This window comes from Vanessa tameamea, chromosome 17 (genome assembly GCF_037043105.1).
Source record: "Vanessa tameamea isolate UH-Manoa-2023 chromosome 17, ilVanTame1 primary haplotype, whole genome shotgun sequence".
In the NCBI taxonomy this organism is placed as follows: Eukaryota; Metazoa; Arthropoda; class Insecta; order Lepidoptera; family Nymphalidae; genus Vanessa; species Vanessa tameamea.
Window position 1 is genome coordinate 6,914,922 of NC_087325.1, and position 20,575 is coordinate 6,935,496.

Below are 20,575 nucleotides of genomic sequence, written 5' to 3' on the forward strand. Positions count from 1 at the left end.
GTTGGTTGATTGATTTATATATCTTGCAGTGCTAATGCCTATGGGTTAAGGTAAACAATAACTGTAATAGTTAATTTATCGTGTCTCCCTGAAATATATTTCTTTATTTATTCAGAGGCTAGATCCTGGACCTGATGGTATGTGGTCTAATACTAACCAACATTCACAATGCGCCACTAACCACGGGAACTAAGATTGTATGTCCCTTGTGTCTCTAGATACACTAGGTATTCCTGTTTAGCGGTAGAATATTTGATAGGTGGGCGTCAAATTAAAACAAACCTTATATAACAATGGGTCAAAGCAAGTTCCTAATCTTTTTTCCTATAGCAATTTCGTTTGACATTCACCGACAATAAATAGAGGACTTATTACATTTTGTAATTGACAACAGTTTATTTCTATTTTTATCCGCTCTAATAAAGCGCCCACTGATGTACCGACGAAAGAACGCGCACCAGAGATTTATAAATTGTTAGTTGCATTTGAACATTTAGAAATAAACCTACTAAAATTATATAAACTTTAATACTATTTTATAACAATAAAGTTATAATAGATACAATTAATTATAAATAAAATGTTCTCATTTTAAGCATTTAAGAAAATGGTTTTCTTTATACAAGCTTTTTATTTTGTCGTTGTAAATGATTGATAAAAAAAATTAGAATTAAGCCATTATTGTATACATTTTTATTTTCCCTTTTTTGTAACTTCAATATGATGATTTTTATAAATCAAAAATTTATAAAAATAAGACGGGAATCTTAACGCAAAATTTAGTTTTCATTTGTTTTTCGTGTCATTGCGTGTTCAGTGATTTATTTATTTCATAACATAAATTTCTGTTTACGATGTGTATAATCGTGAACAATATAAGACTTACTGTAGTGTAATGTCGTATGCGCAAACACAGCTGAACTCTATATTCCATTACCTACCAATGAAAATTCAGACGCAGGAACAATGACTTCCGAGTTATAGAAGTGTTAACATGTAACCCAGACCTCCGACAATTTCTTGACAAAAAAATTAAATATATATTTTTTTATCCGCTCGACCCGTGTTCTAACTTTAAACTCGTGACAGTCTCATATACTGAACTCTTAACTATCCAATAGAATCAATTAAATATTGTATTACAGTTATACGGTATGTATTGTCGCTTCTGCTGTTAATCTTGCAAAGTCAAATTACCAATGCAAATGCATGCAATCAAGGTCAGCGCAAACGTAACCCGTTCAGTCACCAATACACCTAATACGCGTTTATTATACTATTCTATTATATATATATATATAATAGAAAATATATATATATATATATGATAACAATGCGGTTCTTGCGACCAATATATTCTTTTCTATTCGCATGATGTATAGCAAAAATTTAAGTTGTGTTTTTTGTGATAATTGTTCTATTTCATATTCTTGGGTAACTAAGAAAAACATATTTATCAATATACTAGTTGTCACCCGCGGTTATGGTCGCGTTTTAGGGATTTTTCATTAGCTATTAGGCATAAAATAGTAGTCTTTTTACTTCCTTGGAGATCAGATCATTCATAGCAAATTTTAATCAAATACGGACCAGTGTTTTGACCGTGAAAGAGCGACACGGTTACTTTTGCATCTATAATAAATAATAATATGCTTTATTGATAAAAAATGATTTACAGATAAAAATTACTTCCCTGGTTCTTGTGATAAGCAAAAGCCTGTGCCACAACGAACCAGCGTGCTCTTCCATTATTTACTTCTTAAAGCTAAATTATACATATGAGAACTTAAGCAAATTATGCATAATGAAATAAAAACAATCAAGGATAAGGAGAATGAATGTGTGTTTGTTTGTGTGTGTGTGTGTAAATGTGTGTGTTAGTTGTATGTTTCATGTTTGTGTGGGTGTGGGTAAGTATATATATGTTTGCGTATAAGTTGTACGAGACGTGCATACTACCCCCTTATGGCTTTAGGAGCTCTTCAGTTTTTGGTAATATCTATGATACTAGGATAGACTTTTAGGAGTAGAAAGTAGAAATACCAGAATTTCAATTAATATGCTCACATTAAATTATTATTTATTTAGTAGCAACTCGTTGTAACAAGCCTGAAATTATTTTTAATACAGATTTAAAAGAATTAATGAGGGATGTTTTTTGTACAATAATTTATGTTGTCGTCACCTTACGAACAAGAGTATGTGGCAGGTTTGCGTAGGTATACGTCTCAGCTATACGAGTATATGTAGGAACAATTGTACAGTTTAATGACACACGCAAGCTCCCCTGTAGTGATCTTCAAAAACTTTACCGAAACCAAACCAAATACATTCGTTAACCAACGAATAGAATTAAACTTAATATGAAAACATATGTATATCATTATATTATTAAGAAAATAAAGAAAAAAAGATCTTCAACGTATTCATGTAATAAAATACTTGTATATATTTAATTTAGTATCATTGGAAAAGTCTTCGACCTGTATTTGAACATATTTAAAGTTTCATATACCCAGCGATATTTGTGATAAGTGTTTGAAGTAGTTTTCAGTGATCACATTATTACCACCTGATGGTAAGTGGTCAACACTGCCCATAGACATTGGCGCCGTAAGAAATTTTAAAGATTCCTTACATCGCCAATGCTACCAACCTTAGGAAATGAGATGTAATATCCTTTGTGCCTGTAATTAACCCAATCAACCTTAAAATCGGCCCACAACAATTCTAAGTATGGCTTGGCGGTAGAATATATTGATGAAAGTGTGGTACCTATCTATTTGACAGACATTGTGATTTTGGTTTTAGTGTCGGGTCAACATTTGACAGCATTAGTGAAACTATTTAATCAACTATTTATAAGAATTTCTAAGTTATAATAATTTTAATACTATCGCTTAGAAATAAGTCCACCCTTCATGGAATATTTTTAATGTAGTATTACTTTTTTTTAGGTAAAACCTAAAAAAAAGTAATACAAACAGAAACCCGCCCCGATATTAAACATCACAGAAACCCGTAAGATAAGCAAACATGCCAGCGAAAATGATCACTCAGGCGATAAACGCTTAAAGATCAAACACTCTTGATATAGTACACATACAATTGCAGCTACGAATAGCAAGGAACTGTATATTTCAACTAAGATATTATGTATTAAAAATATAATAACATAATTATTTATATTAGGTACATGTATTTTGTCTCTTTCTTTGAAGCTAATTTGCACTTGGAATGACAAAGATTAAACATTTTTCATCGAAATATAAAAATTAAATATAATTAAAAATACCTACTCCATGAATAAAACCGTTAAGTATTCATTGTAAAAAAATGATGTTTTTGTAAATTATTATTACATTTCAAATTATAAAATGACACTAAGAAAACGTCGATTTAATAAGATAAAATTAATTCTAATCGCCGCTTCGCTTATGACCTGATAGAAAAGAAAGATAATTTTGTTTTAACATTAATCTGTGCAAATCTCAAGGGTGACCAGCCAACGTAGGACAAGATAGTGGATAAGTGTTTGCGCAAACACAGGTCTGCTCGCCATACCCTAACTCTCACAATCCGACGGCAAAACCTACGCGAAATGGTACATTGAAGTTGAAAATTAATGAAGGTCTCCTTAATATTAACATTATTCATTGATTTTGTAAGAGAAAATCATATTAATTGAAACTCTTTTGTACTTATACTTTGTATGTGAATTTCAAAATCCAGGCGTGTCGGCTAGTATAGGGGCCAAAAAAACTACCACATGAACAGAACATGGAACTGTAAATAGTTTTCGTTACAAACATTTAATATATTTAAATGACTAACTTTTGTACCGATTAAAATAAATTACAATTTCAAGTACCGAAATTCTGTTAAATAACGTCAATGTTCGCAATCGTATAATTTATATCCCGATAGGAACAAAGTCTGTCACGTAGCCAAAACTAACAAATAATAGCCAACTGGCCAAATGCCACATTACGTAAAACAGTAGGGCTATTCCGTAAGAACTAACTCGAAACCCACCGCAGAAAACGATCGTGAACCGTTATTAATATGCGAAACTGACCATAATAATGATAATATTTGAAGGACACGCACATCATAATACCGTATCAACTTAAGTCGGTTTTCGACATTTCGCGAGTCAAGGTCAAATTCCCAAATCATTAAATATAGAATTCACTTAAGTTATTATAGATTAACAAAAATCTACTACCGGTTTGGAAAGGAATACAAAATTATTAAAAGCGGCAGATTATAATAAACGGGTTTTTTTTTTCTTAATTTATTGTTAACAATGTATATATACATATATTTATGAGCTGGAGGCGATCGTTACAATTCAAGTGATTTTCGTCTAACGTGTCATTACTTTTAAACATATAAAATGGCGTAAGTTTTTGTTAAAATTTTACAACGAAATATTTCTGCGATCCTGTGTCTAAAAAAGTATCGGTACATTTTTTCCACAAAATAATTGGCAACTAGCTTATGCTCTTTCCTGGTAATTTGTAGTAAATATGTGACAATTTCTAGAATTATCAAATATATATTAAGAAGCGGCATATCAAAGTCTATATTTTTATTTCTTTACATTTATCTTTTGAAGTTTACGCTTCATGCATACCTTGGATATGTAACACCCACTCATCATCTATTCTACCAAACAACTATACTTAGTATTGTCGTTTTTCGGTTTGGAGGATCAGTGAGTCGGTGTAACTACAGGCGCAAGGGACATCTTAGTTCCCAAGTTATGTAAGGAATAGGTAATATTTACAACGCCAATGACTACGGGCGGTTGTGACTATCAGGTGATCAGGTCGACCATTTTCCCGTTCGCCTACATACAACATAACTAATGTAATATGGAGTGAGTTATTATAGAATATAAATGCAAATATAATAAAAACAACAATTAAGTACTCAACTCGTAAATCGTTAAATATATAAAAGTACGTACATTAAATTTTAATGGTAATTCGCACTATGTTAATTTCGAAATATCACAATAAAATTTATCGGGCGCTTTGATTTTTATTATTTCGGAATAATAAAGCATACGGCAATTAACACTAATAGCTTATTTTGTAAGCGTGCATTAAGGACAATTATTTAATACAAATAAAAGATCCATTAGTCCATTGACCTTAAAATTAGAATATCACTTGATTAGAAATAGCATTATGATTATTTAAGTAATTAATATAAAATGTAAATTGCTATAAAACAACACTTGTTATAAAAAGTCACCTTCTAGATGCTGATTTTAAATAAAATTATTTATTGTCAATTAACGAATATTTTAATTTAGTCCATCCTCACTTGGTCTTACTACGTAGGTATTATAATTCAACGATAAATGTATACAGAGAAAGAGAGATCAAAAATAGTATATATATTTTTTACAATATCTATGTGTACAGACAAACGTAATATTTTTTTGATTTTCCGCATTTTTTATAAATATTTCCAAATCTTATAACAAATCACTCGCAAATGCTTAATTTTTTTCAAATATAAAGAAAATTCTAAATAATTAATTATTCCAACTTAATATTCTGCAAAGGCTTCGGATACAAGTTTATCTCACCGTCATTATTTGCGATTACCGTCGACACGAATGTTCAACACGGACATAATTTTCATGCACGTTAGTTTTTATTCTTTTAAAAATAAGGATCATAATTGAATGATCGATTCTAACTGCAATGTCGATTGTACAAGAGAAGGTTCATTTGTATTTATGAAGGTTTTTCAACGTTGTCGGGTACATAATAATATCGAGTTTTGCGAATTCAACGATTGAATTTAAATTATCAATCCGTAACTTGGCATGGTCCAATGCTTCACCTTGCGTAACATCAAAGGACGCGATTACAATCGCAATTAATAGAAAATTAATATTCATGAAGTTCGTTACTAGTTGCTAGATTATCACGATACCGTTAATCTTTATTTCTTTTAGTTAAACTATTTGTTACATTTTAGGTCACAAAATACAATAAAGCACTTTTTATTCGTTTATTAACTTTATAAATGATGGAACTAAATTATTAAGTAATACTTTGTTTTATTGTGTACCATATAAATCACGGTGTAATTTCAGTAGTTCGGGATGGCAAAATAAAATTATGTTTTACAATGAGGCTCCAATCTCTCTATATTTCTTTACAATCCCTCACAATCATCCAATTGTTTTCCTTATGACAGCTCAATCATTTTTAAAATAAGAAATAGTGTTACATGCCAGTATTAAATGTTATCCCATAAAATAATATTAACTAAAGTTGTACAAATTATTGATCAATTCATTAAAATGTTAATACAATACCTGAACAATTATACTCCAGATTAAACAAACTTGTGTCAAGTATCAAGACGAGCAGCAATCCTACTTCTTTTGTCATCCGGACGCAGAGTCCATGATTTGACTGTGCTAAGTATTGAGGAAGGCAGATATATTGAGCAAAATAATGCTATTATTTTTTGGCTTCGTTTTGGATCTAAAACGGACAGCGTAAATTATAGCCAGTCGGGATGGAAACTGTTCAAACATCCAAGCAAACCTTGGGATTGCGTTTATTGGATTCGTTGTATGATACATCTCTCCAACGAACGTCGTCACATATCTGGAAATTTGATTGAGTTATTCATTACAACAAGAGGAAATCCTAAGGCTGCATCAAGGACTGTGATTGGAGGTTGGGTGAAATCAGTTTTGAGGGAAGCAGGCGTGGAAGCATCCCCAGGCTGCGTACGGTCTGCGGTAGCATCTCTTAATTGGATCGAGGACTTTACTATTGATAAAATATTACCAAAAAGTGGTCTTGAAACAATCTGATATGAATGCTAAGAATGTTTCTTTATCAAATTATTTTAATCCGATTCGCTAAACTTATTTATATTTTGCGATTAATATTATATATATTTTGTGATTAAAGTAATTGTATATAATATGTATATATATAATATTTCAATTAATAACACATTATACCATCGTCATTTTAGTCATCACCAGGAGATAACAAACACGTCACTCAAGATGGATTCCGGATGTCGACATGGAATAAATAATAGAGTTTTACCTTACAATAAAACTTACCTATTATTTTTCCTTAAGACATTCGGAATCCAGGTAATTTCTACCTGGTGCATCTCGAGTTAATAATGAAGTTAAAAGTTGGTGCCGAAAAAAGTGCGCACATTAGTGCCGCCAAAAGCGATAGTGGCGCGGGAAGTACGAAGGGAGGAAGTCGCTAAGCTGAAAATCGCTAAAAAGACAGGTGCTTGACTCAAGATGGATTCCGGATGTCTTAAGGAAAAATAATAGGTAAGTTTTATTGTCAGGTAAAACTCTCTATTAAGCTGTATTTACTTGAACATACCTACTTAATAATATAACTTGCTTTTTCACACTCACAAAGAATGAATACAAGCATAAAACATAAAAGCATTTTATATATCTATAAAACTAGATTGAACTGTGACGTCATGATCTTACAAACTTTTACTTAACAACATAATTAAGTTATACGTCATATTGCAATCAGCAGTGCAATTCTGTAAGAATTCACATCGTGGAATATTTATAAACTACTTACAGTGACACGCCATTTTGATACGTGTATCATAGAAGTTTTAGTTCTACGGTGAGTTTCGAATTTTTCTTACAGAATACTTCTTTTGGTGCTGGGCACAATTCTAACAAGTACTATATTTATTTGCTCTAATACAGAAAATGTTTAATAAGGATTTTTCATATTTACATACTTATTTTTGTTCTCAATTCTTAAATCTTTTTTTTTTTTTAAACGTCGCTATATTTCTCTGCCGAATAGAAATTAAAAAACAATAATTTTGATATTGGAATTTCATTGTATTATATTTAAATAGACGATTTTAGTACTACAATAATTCACGATTTTTCATAAAACAATTTTGATATTTGACGTCGTTTATTGAGTATCTATTTCCTTATAAAACTTATCATTTACTGTCAGATAATATTAGTATCACATATCTTTTCTAAACTTAAGACAACAATAACTTATGTCATCGTCCAAAAAAAAATTACGTAATTTCCTATCATAATATCTATATTTATTATTATAGTTGATTATTTTAAATAATAGACTATAATTTCAGCTGTTTTAAATGGCAACACACGTATAAATAAAATAAAAAAAACATTAAAAAGTAATTAACATTTTCGTATAGGTTTATAGGTCTATTCACTCTCAAAGGCGTGCCCCTCCACTACACATACAATTATTTATTATCGTCGTGCAATAGTATGGGTGACGCTTGTACTTACAATATGTGTTAGTGTGTGTGTGTGTGTGAGACACTAAGAGTAAAGACAGCACAAATATACAAATAAGAAAAATTTTATTAAACTAAAAAAAAAAAAATACTAAAATTTTAACGCTGAGGGTCGCGCCTTATCGAATGAATAGATCTAGACAATCAGTATGTAATTATAACGTGTTTTAACGAGAAATATTGATACGAAACATATAATACTATTGTTTATACGCAAAAGATTAGTTTTATACTGTGAGACATATATACGACTATATAAAAAAATATTAGCCTGAAGTTATGGTATATCTGTGGACTAAAATCAATGTTAGCTCAATTTAAATTTGATATATATGGTAACTACATAAAGAATAATACATTTAATAAGAAGAAATGAAATTAAAAATAATTATTTAGTGCCAAACGTATAGTGGGTAATAATGGGAGTAAAAGTAAAAAGAACTGAGGGAGCAATTCTACTAAACAAAATCGATACGGTTTAGCTGTTCCTACTCAACCAACACAAAATTCTAGTTGCAGTTCGGCCGAAATTGGATCGGAAGAGAATCTCGTACGTAATCTTTACAAATGACCTTTAGTTATGATTCAATATACATTACATTCAAAATATTATCAGAATAAAATCAGGAACGTTTTTTAACTGTTATAAATTAGTGGAATTGCTCCCAGGTTCGAAAAATAGCTTTTACCAATCGAATCCATATACCATTGAGCTTTAAAATTATGAGGATTTGTTTAAATTTAGCTCACACAAGTGTTATGCAATGAAACGTTGAATCTACAACGAACAGGACATCAGAAGGTCGCGTTTACACTTCGTAATGGTTACAAATTGAGAAATTTTGACTACGTGATCCCAAGACACGAAACCAATATTATAATTTTTATGAAACTAAATAGACTCGCAATCCATTTGTTTTCGAAACAAGCAATTGTGGTTACAAGACTGTGTTTATTAGCACATATTATATAACAAAATATATTATAAATTGCTTTATACTCTATTCCGACCAAAAGAGGAAAAAAGCGAAATAAACAATATTTTACAGCAAATTGACGTAATATCATTGGTCGCGTGCTTGATTAATCTATGATATTCACTATGGATTTGAGAAAAAAAATCTTTATAAACGTCGACGAAACTTATCGGAATTTTGGAAGTAAAATTAAAGTGGAAATAAGTAGTTAAGTGTAATAGAGTTCTATTATAATTAAAGATATATTGATCATAAACTCTTAGAGGTGCACAATATAGCTGAGTTATTAACAAATCCGTTCGTATACCGAAATTGACTATAAAATGCTTACGATTCATAGGTTCTAAAAGTTGACAACGGCATATTATGTAACTAGTTGTCGCGCGCGGTATCTTTCGCGTTTTGGGGGTTGACATCAGGTGTTAGATATAAAAAAGTAGCCGTCAAGCTTCATACAATTCATCAAATTCGATTCACTGGTTTGGCCGTGAAAGCGTAACAGACCGAAAGACAGTATTTATTTTCATATTTATAATATAAGTATAGTTGTGATTTGATTTCCTAATATTTAATATAATCGTATTATATATATTAGAGTCTTGCTTGTTATTCGATACGCGCTGGTACCTCGAACAACTGCTATTTCAACCAAGTCACGTGTACAAAAGAATTACATACATTTTTTGCATAGTTGCATTATTCATGCCAACGTCGACTGTAGCTATTGATTGGATACAATTAGGTTATTTAAAAATGTAATCGTATATACTCGTATGTAGAAATAGGTAAATATTTAAAAATTATATAATCTGAGTTTCCAAAAACTACAGTGATCACTAAATTGTCAATATTAAATTCAACTTTGTTGATATATAATATTACACTACTGACATTCTTTAAACACTTCATTGAATTAAGACAAACGTAATATCTTTTTTAAATTTTATTTTGTAGACTACTGCAAAACAAAGCTTAAGCAAAATGTGGTGTACAACATCAACTAGCAAACTTCAAAACTATAATACTTATATAATAGAGTAATATTTGTTAGTGGACTTGTAAAATGCAGGTAATGAGGGGTATTTTTTTTTTGTAATGCCTAAGTGAAAAAAGGCTAAACTAATCTACATAAAACTTATACCAAACGGAGGACTCCGTTTAGAGTTCCGGTTTTAGAATTATTAAAAAATTAGCTGCGCTTCACAGTATTAGTAACAAGTTAGAAATGTATGTATATAATTAAATAAATTATAGTTACAATAATAACACTTTATACTGTACTAATGAAAAAAGATTACTTATGTTTTTGAAAATACTAAACAATCCAATCCCAACACAAATGGTCGTTAAAATAAAGTTAAAAGTAATATATAGAAATATCTGTTGCAACAGATGCAATAACGAGGCAAAGATACGAATTTTCAAAGTCGAGCGATAAATCTGGCGTAACTATAAAGTTGAATTAGTGCTGCAGCACATTAACGCCATTTATATGAGAAAACACGTTCACTTTCCAAAGTGGAGAATTGTTTTTGTGTTCTAGCTTTGAGTTATTTTGGTGTATATAAAAAACATTTTTAGAGTTAAGCTAGTTTATTTGATATATAAAACAATCTTGTCTTACTGTTTTGTTGAGGATATCGTCTGGAGACAATTCTGTTTACCAAGGATACCAATTATTCTACTAACAATGAAATCGATCAGCCGTTTACCTGTTCTACAGCACAACGATCCAGATGCGGTTCGGCCGAAGTTCGATCGGAATATAATCGGGATCGTATTCTAACTGATATAAATAAATGAATTGGCCTTCAATTACGATTATGCTGAGGTTTTGGTGAGTGATATTCGAATTTGTATCAAAATAGATTCGGGAACGTAATATAATAACTGTTAAAAGTTAGTAGAATTGCCCCCTGGTCATGCTTATAAAATTTCATAGTCATCGCAACTGAACCATTATTTAAAATTTCAACTACTTCTAAAATAATAAGTGAAACAAACTCAAAATCAAAATATTCTTTATTCAAGTAGGCTTATAAAATCGCTTTTGAATTATATAAATCATATCAGCGTTGAATTAAAGTTAAAGCTACCACTAACACTAACTAACATACATTACAAATCAAATAAAATGTTTTAAATATCGATGAACTAATAATTTTAACTTATCATAAACATTATCACAAATAGCGTAAGTCGAGAAAAAAAAAAACAATGCAACCCGCATATAAAGTGACTTCGTATCAATTATTTCTTGTATGTTAAAATAATAGAGTTTCATTTACGTGCAGATATTAGAATTGCATAATATAAAACTCATATATTGAATGGCTTGTAATTTCTATAAAGCCGAGATGGCACAGTTGTTAGAACATATAAACCTTAACCGAAGATTATGAGTTCATGCAAGAACTAAGTTTTTATGTGCTTAAATTGTATTTAGAATCTCGTGTTCGGTGATGAAGGAAATCATCGTGAAAAACCTGTATTTATTGGATGAAATTCAAATAATGAAAAAAAATAATAATACATGAAAAGACTTTTATTTTACTTGTAATATAAACATGTTTTGAAATGTAGAGATGCACGAAAAAAGTATATTGCAAGAGTTTCAAGGGGCCGATGGACCCCTTCTAACTTTAAGTTCAACTAAACCTATTCTAATGTAATTGCTTTTTACCAAGACATAATGGCTTTATTATACATTTTTGGCCAACTTACACAACGAATATACAATAAGAGTTTTATGTAATATTCCACATGCAAAGCCGAATCAGTTTTTTTTAATGATGTATTAGTAAGAGGTTATATTGAGATTTTTTGTAAACAAACTAATCTTTAATTTCGACGTTTGGAAATATTTCGAACAAAATTTTTGTAAACATAATTCGGTTTTAATGCTAAACTTCCTTTCGTTAAGGATCTCGTTAAAATTATTTATTTGTAAATATTTATAACATTAAAGTCTTGAAGTAGGGAAAGATAGTTATATTCATGTTTGACCTTAGATAATAAATGAAGCGTAAACAGTTTTAATGGTTGTTGACGATTTGATGTCTTAATGATATTACGATTTAAAGAGTTCGTATGATGGTCGCACTATTTCGTTCAGGAGAAATTTATTATGTAGTTCTTTTTTTAAATAGAAGCAATGGTCACTAAACGTACATGTTACGCACGAATTATATGCCGAGTAATGTAGATGTTGCGAATTTGGAATATTAAAATATTATTTATAATAAATAATATTATTTATAATTTTTATTTAACGTTATAATAATAAATATAGCACGATTATTAGGTGTAACTCTTCCTGTAATACCGAAAAATAAGGATGAGACTGTGTTAGAGCTAACAAATGAATTGAGATAACTGAGGATATGACTAGAGATACAGATAGTAAAAAACACAGTTCACTGACCCCAATTAAGTAGCATAAGGGCTAAGTGAATAATAAAATCAATCCAACATCCAACTCCAGAGAAAAATATAATATATTTCCAATTTATTTGCGTTCATTTCAGTATCCAAAAAAAAATTGAATTAATTCATACATTATGGATATTATTAGAATATTTTGACTCGTAACGAAGATTTATAACTGCGGAATGTTGATATCGATCGCAATGGCCTTGCTCTTCGTAATTGGTATTTTTGTTTACTCAAAGGGAATTATTTGCAAATGAGCATTTTAATTAATAGACGAAGTTCTAATATTAAATGAGCTTGTCGTTTTATATATTAGCAGAAATACTAGAACGTAATTCGAATGACCTTTAAATATTATAAAATTATTATTTCATAACTAATATTTAGATCTGGTACCGATCGTTTTCAGTGAGACGTTGTAAAGTTATCTTGTCGTGGTAAGAACAAATATGTTTTTAAAATAATTGCACCTTTAAAGTAAAATCGATGCTAAACGAAAATTTCTTCAATGCCATCTATCTAAAATACACACAAATAAATAAAAAAATGTATTTTTTTTTCAAATCACATACCATAATGTAAACAGAGATCTAACATAGAACCTCATTAAACGTCTTATAGAACGCTGTAATCAAACATAATAAAAAAACAGTGACTTTTTCCTAACATTGTCTCTCCTTTAAAGTTTTATAATTTTGTTTAGAAACGGTTTTACTTTAAAGGTGCGATATAATATCAGCTGGATCAGATCATGATTTATTCTCACGTGACGATAAAAATATCACACCAGACATTAGAAATTTTATATTTATTATTATACATAAATGTAACCATAATTACCGCCTGTACTATAAGAGAACACGGGATACATGCCCGGGGCTCCATTGTCATGTGCCTCCGAAAGACTTATACTGTATTTTTTTACCCTTATCTCATGGGCACCCGAGAGGGCAACCTACGAAAAAAAAAACAATTGAGAGAGGTCTAATAACCATTTCGAAATGGTAAGTAAAGGGATTCGAGAAAAAAGGCGTCCGTAACCATGATATTCGTTTCTAAGTTAAGCAGTTAAGTTTATATTCACGTTCCATCATCCTTTTTTTTTTTTTTTAAAACATGAAGACAAAGGACCCAATAGACATCGAAGTTGTATCATTGGAACTGTAAAAAGAATAAAACAAAACATGTTCTGTCAATAAACCGACCCGTACAATTGAAACCACTCTGTGGTTAATTGTAATTTCACTTAAATGTATACATTAAAGTGGATTTTTATGTTTGGCGATGGAATAACTGGGTCTATCGTAATATCATAATAAAAATAAATACTATAATATCGAAAAAGATCTTATCGAAACCGATACGGTATTTTATATTTTTTATAGCGTTATAAAAATCTTATGCAAAACATCGTACGAAATTAACGATAGCAATTTTTTTTATCTATAGCGTTCAGATCGATATGGCAATGCGGTTATCTTGACGTCACAGAAAAATTTCGGGCTTCCAACACAAAGATATACAATCACAAACATATATCCGGTACATATTAATTTATTTAATATACGCGCTATTTACCGCATTTACGTTTTTATTCGTAACAATAAATAACATAAAATGACATTTATATAAATGACATGAACATTCACAATCAAAGATATTAAGATAAAAATCTATTAATATTCATAGCCTTTAAACACAGCTTCATCTATGAAAAAAAAACAGTATGAATCAATGTGTAGTTATATAATAAATTGGTATGTTATAAACTTAATGTATAACTTAATTCATTTGTGGAATTGATAAAGAGAGACACAGATACTAAGACATAAGTATGTATATATAGAAAATTAACATATTACATAAGTAACATATTCGTAAATAAACTTAAGTGCAATAATTAACTATCTGTTTTATAATAATGTGTTTAATGTTTAGAAAGCTGGTTAATGAGTATTTCATAGATGAATATGAGTACATACAAACAACACACAAACAGTTTTATAATAATATTTGGGATAAATAAGAAATAGTTTATTATATAAAATATTATTCGAAATAATATGTAAATCATTAAAAGTAGATTTTTTTTGTGTATTAGGAAATATGTACTTTATCTAACGGTGTTTCGTTGTTAATTAAATGTTTAGGGCGACCATGTAAATGTTTTAACAAATATGTTTTATGCTAATCCGAAAATTATAAAAAAAACATCGAATTTATTATTAATTTAGAATTTAAATTATATTTTAAAATATCGAATTCTATTAACATAAGCTAGGTAGGTATGTAATAAAAATAAAATCAAAATTCAAGGCCAGATATCCTTTTAAGCGCTATATCAAAAAAGTTTGATTGTGTCTAAAAACAAGATAGGTATTATGAAGCCACGTTCGGAATTTAAATAGTCATATACACATTTAGTTATTAATAAATACAATATATTGTCTATGATTTTCTTTTTTATTTGATTTATACAGGATTATTGGTAATTCGACGTATTCCCGTGAGGAGGTGATAGGGGTGATTATTTGCAATAATTTTAACCCCCATATGCATGATGCAAAAGTGAACCATTTTTAAGATATCACGTTTTTTGGATTTTTTCAAAATAAGTCAAAAATGCAACTTCAAAAATTTATTTAATAAAAAGTATCGACAAATTAATGTCGAAAGACTCCTAGTCCATGTTGTTAATTACTGAGAGGATAAGAATTTATCGAAGAACCACTCGAACCATTTCGACAAACACCTTCGCCGCACGACTCTTTAATTTTAATTGATACTTTTTTTTAAATAAATTTTTGAAATTGCATTTTTGATTTATTTTGAAAAAATCTAAAAAACGTGATAACTTAAAAATGGTTCACTTTTGCATCATGCATATGGGGGTTAAAATTATTGCAAATAATCACCTCTATCACCTCCTCACGGGAATACGTCGAATTACCAATAACCTGTATAACTCTGGTATTTTTATGTTTAAAAACGTAACGACTACGTACAATAACCGAACGAAACGCGCCCATGGTTGCATTTAGACTATTAACGCATACCTACATAGTAAATAAACGCAACAATATCTCATGCAATAAGTAATGAGGTAATAGGGTACTAACTTAAGTAAAACGCTGATTAACCTAACCGCCATTACTGGGCGAGTTATTTTTAGATTCCGCAGAGAGATCACTGCTTTGTCTGCCTTAATGTAAATGAGTAAACTGCAATGTTTCCAGTGCAGAGCCGGCTTTCAAAACAATACATACATTGTATAAATGACATAACCTTAAACTTTAAGACCAGTTAGAACGTAAGAATTGGAAAGTAAATCTCACCGGGACAACTTCGCGACGGCTTCCTCATTTTCCAAGTCGTCATGTTCACATTCAAAATATAAAACACAGTTGAGAGGTTATGTTCGGTTGTCACATCATTTTGACAGGCGCAATTAAATCGCCACCTGCAAGCGCGGGCGTACTCACGAGACAGTTCCCGGTTTGGTAATATTTAGTCAGAGTATTAACATAGTTTAGGGACAGGATAAAGCCGCAACTCGTCTTGGCATCGCGGCCAATGAACGGCGTACAGCCGAGTCAAGGTCACTTAGAATCAGCGGCACACGACGCCGCTAGAGGGCAGCTCGACACGAGTAGCTACCTCGCTGCCCGTATGGCAACTAAACAGAGACTGTAAGGCTATAAGCCCCGCCGTGATGCGCCGATAAGCGGTATAAGGTATAAATAAAAACGCCGCGCTGTGAATATGAATGAATGCGCAACAAATTTACGTCATTAACCATCGTTTCATACGGGTGAATAAGGGAAAAGTTTCTGGATGAGTCAATTAGTTGCTGTTCTCACCACTAATTTACTTTTAACTGTATATTTATAATGAAATAAGTATGTACCAATATAATAAAATTTATACCTTTTACATCAGTAGGTATTCGCAGTCATAGATTTTATTTTATTACTCAATGACATTGAATTTTACTTTGAATTTGAAACGTAGAAGTTTTTAGAAGATAAACAATACATATACTTAATTATATTATATTGGTAAATTTATATTTTGTAATTATCATATTATATATATGTGATTTATCCGAGCAATCGCTAATTTGATTGACAAAAATATATCAATTAAATAGTACTTACTGATTATGTATATCATATGATAAAAATACCATTAGGTATTTATAAAACGAAGATAATATTCGATATATTTCATAAAAATAAATCTGTAACTAAAATTGCTTATTATACGGCAGCTGGCAGAGATTGCAGAAGTGCTGGTCGGTGCTCGGTGGCGTGGCATGGAAAAATCCTATGTCCTGCAATATGACATGGGCTGTTAATGATGATGTATATTTCTAATAGACGGTAAGCTTATTTAATAAGAACAAGATTTTAGGTACATTAACAATTTACTTAAAGCGATAAGATATAAAGAACATTTTGGTTTAGAATTGGAGTACTTTACCGTGTGCCGATAAAATATGTGTGACATAAACATTTGGCTATTGTCCACAAGATGTCGCTAGCAGTAGTACTTGAAATATTTATCGAATAAAGTATTTTAAATAATAATATTTAATTTTATTTTATGAATGTATCGAAAAAATAACATCAAAAATAATGTTATGAAAATTATTATTTTTTAAGATTTTTAAATATAGTTCCATATTATGTTGCTATTTATTTTCGTTTAATAAGTTTCTGCCAGTAGGTATATATATATATATTTTTTTTCTTATGTTAGAGGTGGCAAACGAGCAGGAGGCTCACCTGATGGAAAGTGACTACCACCGCTCATGGACATCTGCAACACCGGGGGGCTTGCAGGTGCGTTGCCGGCCTTTCATGATGGAGTACGCTCTTTTCTTGAAGGTTCCCAAGTCGTATCGGTTCGGAAAAACCGGCGAAAGCTGGTTCCACAGAGTGATTGTGCGAGGCAGAAAATGTCTTAAAAATCGCCGATTTTAAGTGAGAGAGTGGTACTTCCCCGGGCGTGCCGGCCCATTCGGCTGCAACCCGAAGATATGCAGTGTGGCACTACCACTAGTATATTTTTTAATAAGCAATAATTATGGTATTTGTGTAACATATCTACCAACTATTTAAAAAGCACGTGTCAGACAATTTAATGTGTCAACTGTTTATATAATTAGATTAGCTCAGTGCCTTTTATGAAATCTAATTTTAACTTCCGTTCAAATATGAAATATGTATCTGTGAGTTTTGTTAGTTCTACCAAAAATGTGACAATAAATATTTGCTTAATGAGTTAAAATTACAGTATATTCAACTTATATCACATACTTTACATAAATATAAACATTTGCTATGTATAAATATTTTAATACAATTTGTTTATTTGACTTATGTTATACCGTGAAGCTGCTCATATACCGTGGCGGATCAACCTCTATCTACCAAGAAAGTATGATTTTGGATATAGCTAGAGGAACGCAGTTAAATAACGGGTTAATTAAACGGGTAGATGACGGTGAGTCATCTATCGATATTCATTCATTCATCTATGTCAGATATATATACCTATCTATATTCGTTATTTTGAATATAGATTGGTTTGCGACGTGTTCTAAATTTATCAAGATTTTTATTCATAAAAAGTAGATAAAGAAATTAATTGACCTTAAGTTTTTTCTTTTTTTATTGCTATTTCACGGCCAAACTACTGGACCAAATATGATGAAAGCAAGCTTGAAACCCATGGAAGAACAACCCAACGACTGACCCGTAAAACGCGACAGGAGCCGCAGGCGACAACTAGTATGTAATAAACACAAAAATACCCATGCCCTTAAAGATTATACAAATATTTCATATAAGATTTATCTTATATAATCTTTAAGAGCATCAGCATATTTGTTATACAAGATATATTTATATAAGAATTTAGATGAAATAAAGATAAAAACGCACCTTCAATCATACATTTAAATCTAAATAATAATAAATGAATCAGTTATATCAGTTATTTAACTTTTTTATATAATAGACGAACGACCAAATGGCCAACCATTCCTCACGTAATACCAAGTCGCCACCAACCTTAGGAGCTACGATGTCATGTCCCTTGTGCCTGCAGTTATACTGGTTTACTTGCCCTCTAAACGGGAACCTAACAATAATAAGTATTGCTGTTTGGCGGTAGAATATCTGATGAGTGAGTGGTATCTACCCAGGCGAGCTTGGATAAAGGCCTACCGCCGAGTAGAATATCCAGTTTAATTAAATATCTGTTATTTAGCTTCATAATATAAGCAAGTACACAAATACTAAGTCCGATGATACGTACCCCTGGAGGTCTACTTTGATTTCCTTTGTTTTTAGGATGAGAATTATAACCATTTTTCTTATTTGTTCCTAAATACATTAATCGAATAATTCAGGTATGCCATGTGTGCACTTATAATATATACTTTTTAAATTATTAAAAAAACTTAGAAAGTAGACTAATATAAAAGTCTGAATCATGATGTCTGTATTTCCGATTTTCGTAGATTGCAGAATGAATCTGACACACGTCGTACGTCAGAAAAATATGAGAAAATACTTAATATAGTATCCTTTTACAAAAATGCAAATAACAGGCTTATTAATATTTCTTATGGCACTATTGTCACTATTATTAATGTCTGCCATATTTGTAAATCATATGGTAATTTTGCCCGTCAGCTCATATAAGACGACAAGATAAAACGACACACTCCACGGTTTGCGAAAATCCACCGAGCAGTTTTAATTAGAGACCAATCGATTTACACAATATACTCTATTCCAACCATAACACGAGAAAAGCCAAATAAAAAAATACTTGACAGCAAATTTACGCGATATCATTGGCCGTAATCTTGGATACCACTGTGGATTTGCGAATAAATGGAGTTTTGACAGTCGACGATACTGTTATTGAAATCTTGGAAGTTAAATTAAAGTGGATAAAAAGTTAAGTGTAATAGAGTTGTATTATAAATAAATATTAATCATAAATTCTTAGTAGTGCACAATATAGTTGAGTTATTCGCAAATCGCATGAAATACATAATTCAAAAGTTTGTTTATCTTTATTTATACTTGGAATAGGCTATACGAACAAAATATATTCGAACAAAATACCTCCTTCGTACTTAAGGTGTACGAATGGTTTATTATCTTTTACGTAATAAATAAGCAGCTATAAAAATTAAAAATAATATTTTTATAGTCCTATATGCGTTAATCTTTATTAAATTGATCCGATTATAAAAATTTTGTTGAGTTGTGCTAAATACTCTCAAAAATATCTAGATTTATTCTTAATCTGTGTGTAATCCTTCAATGTGAACATTTTATGTATATATCCTTGTGAAACAGGGACGGGCAAACTAATATTAGAATAAAAAAAAAATTATACATAAATAACGATCTGAGTCTTGACAATGTTTGTTTTTACTAATAATAAAAGGCAATTTTTTTCCTACCTTTCTGCATATATATATCAGGTTGGTGTATTCGATGTAAGTCTCCAAACCGGAACACAATACTAAATATTGCAGTTTGGCGGTAGAATATATGACAATTGTGTGTTACCTACCCAAAAGGATTTGCACAAAGCAAAGTAAAAACGTAGAATACGACTTATTTTAATTAAGCACAAAAAAAGTAAAATTAATAAAGCGAATAGTAATAGTTTATATGTATTGAAATTTAACACTCGAGTCTAGAATTAAATATTTTCAGAAGCTTCCTGACATCCGCGTCGCGTGATTCATGAGATAAAAATATCTAGAGATTATCTCGAAGATTATTCTTTGAGGGTCA

At 30.5% G+C, this 20,575-nt stretch overlaps 1 protein-coding gene across 1 annotated transcript in view; it reads right to left on the reverse strand.

Moving 5' to 3' along the window:
- Positions 1-16,431, reverse strand: part of LOC113400360 (cGMP-dependent protein kinase, isozyme 2 forms cD4/T1/T3A/T3B) — a 147,863-nt gene extending 131,432 nt beyond the window's left edge. The window contains exon 1 of the mRNA XM_026639910.2: positions 16,082-16,431. The gene's annotated coding sequence lies outside the window, so the exon portion shown is untranslated. The remainder of the gene's footprint in view (positions 1-16,081) is intronic.
- Between the last annotated feature and the right edge of the window lie 4,144 nt (positions 16,432-20,575).